This window comes from Camellia sinensis, chromosome 8 (genome assembly GCF_055761805.1).
Source record: "Camellia sinensis isolate YWXY chromosome 8, ASM5576180v1, whole genome shotgun sequence".
NCBI classification, from domain to species: Eukaryota; Viridiplantae; Streptophyta; class Magnoliopsida; order Ericales; family Theaceae; genus Camellia; species Camellia sinensis.
The window spans coordinates 91,300,507-91,305,298 of NC_138968.1; positions in this window are offsets into that span (position 1 = coordinate 91,300,507).

The window sequence follows — 4,792 nt, forward strand, 5'->3', positions numbered from 1 at the left end:
AAATGCACTTTACCTTCCAAACAAATGACAAATATAGAAGGGTATTTTATTTTATTTTTATTTATTAAATCATTAACGAGTTTAACGGTGTACTTTAATTCACAAACTACAAGAGAATTAAGTGATCATTTTCAAATGTTAGGGTTGACCGCATATGACCCAAATAACAGGCTAAAATAAAACCATACTTATATATACTAGTTTAAAACAGCTCGTACAAGACACAGACTATTATTACAGTATGTTTAAGTTTTGTATTTTGATAATTTTTTTAAAATTAGAATATTGTTTTGTGAAATTGAATAGAATAAGTTATTAGCTATATGATAGAATTATGATATATATCATTTTTGGATTTGTTATACACTTAATGATGTAGACTCCAATTCTATTATCATATCATTTGGGGTGAATTTATGAGTATTTAAAATTTCTTCCGAATTTAAAGAAAAAAGTTATGGTGTGTAACTTTTCTCAATAGATAAATATAAAACAAATAGTAAGATAATTCTCCTATTTAAAAAATTACTAAGATAATTCACTAAACTAATAAATAGACAAAAGAAAATACATACATATATATATATATATATATATATATATACAAATGACTAATTTTATTAATATATAAATCATACTCGCATAAAAAATGACTAATTTTATTAATAATTAAATCATTAAATAAATTAACAATTTTTAATGATATGAAAAATATTTTTTATTTAATCATTTTGTTAATAAATAAAATCATTAAATCAATTAACAGTTTTTAATGATATGAGAAATATTTTTTAATAAATAATTTTGATGATTTAGTATTGCATAGAAGAATAGTTTTTTTTGTCTTTTCCCCTAAGTATTGTGTTAAATTAAAATTTGTAACAAACGATAGTTGTAATTTCTAGTATTATAGGGCCGATTCATATTTTAAACAAACTTTATGGGTGTATTTGTAAGAATACTGCTATTAGTACCCCATTAATTATTTTGGACCCTCTATTTTTTAGCCTTTTTTTATTACAGTAATAATCTCAAATGAAATTACTAAAAATAACATCAATAATTTTAGGACACCCCATCTCACAATTAAGCTCAAATCCCTACTATATTATGAATTAGGGTTTATGAAGCATCCACTTCCATCACTGCCCATCTATCTTCTCAAATCCCACCTTCAAAACCTACTGTAGACGTCCCTGAACGCTCCCGGGAGGGTGAGCTCCCGTTCTGTTCATTTTGGGGTCACTACAGCTCAGGACTCTCAAATTGTCACGGTTCTAAATCTGAACCAAAGAGTCCAAATCCGACAAATCGTTTTGAGAAAACAGATTTTGAAAGAAGTGCCAAACATGGACTGCTTTGCCAGATACAGAGTCGCCACCTAAATATTTTATTTTAGGAAATTTAGGAAACCCTGACTCGTTGCCTATGGCCACGTGTCCGTCATCACCAAAGTTGCCTCGGCTCGGGAACTTGGGTACGATTGGGGAAGGTCACTTCGTGAGCACCCCCGCTCGCCCGGTCAGAGACCGGCCTCTACTAATCATGATATCCTTTTTTGAAAACATTGTGTGTTCTTATTCCGGTTATTAGCCTAGGTTACTATGTGATGCGCACAGCATACAATTATAGACTGGATCGCCTGAATTGGAACAAAACATTTCATGTTTGTTTATTTGAAAGATGGTTTGCTACTCGCAAGTAGGCTTAAAATGCAGATTTTGCCACCCTCGGGTGGGCTTAGAAAAGATGGTTTTGCCACTATCTAGTGGGCTTAAAACAAACAATTGATGATTTATTCCAATCCAAGTAACCCAACCTTCACCCACAGGCATTCAGGCAGTTATATCACATAAGCAAATATCCTCATGGTAAGCAGGCTATTCATGGCAGTCACTCACACGCATGCAAGGATGCTAAAGCATAAAACTTACCGAGTACTCCAAGCTAAAAAAGAAGTTTATTAGAAATCCATGCATGATCCTAATTATACAGAAATGCCTAATGCAACACATGCAAAAATGCAAACTATAGCAGGCTCGGCTATTCTAAACATGGCATATGGAATGCTACAGCTAACATGTATTCAATTTGGAATTGAAAATACAATGCAGTTAGTATGGTGCGCCGAGCCCGGTGCATGCAAAACAGATGAATGAATGCAAACATGCTATCATACTGTATGCTAATTGAAACATACCCTAATCTAACCATCATAAGCGGATAAATAAAAGGGAAGAAAGACGTGGGGTTGGAAGACATACAACATACTCACGCACACTTATTACAGTTGTGCCCTCGCGCAAAGGGTCCGAATAAATATACAGTCCTGAATAAATGATTACAGTCCCTAATAAAAGAATAGTACAGTCCAAATATTACAGTCCAAATAATGTACAAATTCCTAATTAATTAACAAATTAACTGAGAAAGCTGTAAAACTGGCGTGCAAGCCAGGGACTGCCTTGACTCTGATGAATGATGTATGTTTGGGCTGCCTTGCGCGGAAATCCACTGGGATGCCCCAATTAGCCTTTGTTTGCACCTGTTCTTGAAATGCGTGCCGAGCCTCGGAAGACCGCTGATTCTTGATTTGCTGTAACAGAGAGCAGGAAAAGGGCATAGCAATGTATTTTCACAGATGTATGCATGCCTCGATCCTCGTGCCACCAATCACGCATCTCGATGCATGATGGCCGAGGAGTCGAATTATGTAACTCAATATGAAATGAATGCACATGAAAACACAACAAGACCTAACTCCATCATGGATGATCCGGAGTGTCGGTGACTAGGGAATTGAGGCACGTTCCGTCACTCGGAGTACGAAATGCACCTCGTTTCCCGTGCCCGGGCTAACTCCTATCCCGAACACGATGCAATATGCATGGCATGCATGAAATGGCATGCATGAAATGCAACTAAGATACAATCCTAACATACACAATGTTATGGAATGGCATACACGTTACATGAGGTAATATACAACCGGGCATACACAACGCTATGGATGAAATGGCATACGCAATGCAATAATGGGCTTACACCAACATGAGAGAGCCTCAGCCACACTCACATAGGAGGCCATCAGATGAAAACAAGACAACTCGAAATGCGTGCACGCGTGCACGCGTGCACGCAAACCGAGGACCGACCCTCGGGCACCGAAATGCCACTCTAATGAGACATGGCAAAAACATGGAATATGATATGCAAGCATGCAATTTTCAGAGGCAAAATGAGATGCAAAATAGCCCCGAATCATGGCAAAATGATACCCGATGCATGGAATTTCTCCCGAAATGCAAAACAAGGTACATGAAATGGCTTACAGCTATACAAAGCATGCAAAATTGGTACATGGAATGAAAATACAGAATCAAGGCAGCCCCAAAATAAGCATTTTTACAGTTCAAAGCATGGCCAAACAGCAAACAGAAATAGGGCAAAACTAGCATGCAAAAATGGCCCTAAATGCGAGATAATGAAGCAACTCACAGCTGCTGTCTCCAAACAGATTAAGGCCCTTCAACAAAGTTGAAGAGGGGCCCAAAAAATGATCTTTTACAATTTATGGAAAACCACAAAAACCAGCACAGGTATGGATAAACTCTCATGCAAGAAATGGGCCAAAAAGTGGACAAAGAAGCAAGTGGTGGTTTCTGGCCTTAAACACAAAGGGGCCCTTCAACAACATTGAAGAGGGGCCAAAAATAATTCATTTTACAGTTGATAGCCGGACCCAAAACAGTATGCATACAAGCCAAAAATATCATGCAAAATATGGCCAAAAAAGAGAGATATAACACAAAGTATATAGAGGATGTCTCAAATAGTGAAATACCCTCAATGAAACATGAAGAGAAGGCCAAAATAAGACTATTTTCAGTTCTGCAAAACGCCCAAAAATAGAAGCACAATAGGCTAATAAATCATGCAAAAATGGGGACCAAAAAGGGGTATAATGACAAGTGGCACATGGAGGTCCCAAACAGTGATGAGCCCTTCTTAAATGTTGAAGAGGGGCTCAAAATAAGCCTATCTACAGTTTACATCATGCTCCAAAATAGATCACATATAGGCCAAAAATACTATGCAAGATAATGGCATACAAGATGGATAATGAAGAAAGTGCAAGATGGGGACCTCAAACAGTGAGAGGCCCTTAAGAAAAAGTGAAAAAGAGCTCAAAAGAAGGCCACTTTCAGTTAGGACCGGAGCTCAAAACAGTAAGCATATATGGCTTACAAATGATGCAAAAAATGGACCAAAAAGGGGGAAATGCTACTCACCCTTGAAGACAAGTCTTTGGTTGCTTCTTAGCTTGAGAAGTGATGCCTCCTAGCTGCTGGAAAGCTCCTCAAGCTGCTGGAAATGGAGTAGTGGTGGTGATGCTTGGTGGTGATGAAGAAATGGGGGTAGAACTTGGATGCTTTTGCTTGAAAGAGATAGATGGAGGGTGATATGTGTATACAAGCTTGAAGGCAATTTTTCCCAACCCTTATGACCAAAGATGGAGGTTGGTTATATGGACCAAGGAGAGGGGGAGCATGGAGGGAAAGAGTGGGGGAAAAGGAGCCAAGTTTTCCCCCAAAAGCTGTCCCCCGGATACAGATATTTTTGGGGGAAAACAGCTATACAACTGTAAAGTACACACTACAAGGAGAGAGGCCGGCCACTTTTTAGAGTTGCAGGTGGCCGGCTAGCCACCTCCCATGGCCGGCCGGCTAGGGGTCAAAAAGGTCAAGAAGATTTAGTGGCCGGCCACCACAGATAGGTGTCCTCCCAGGTG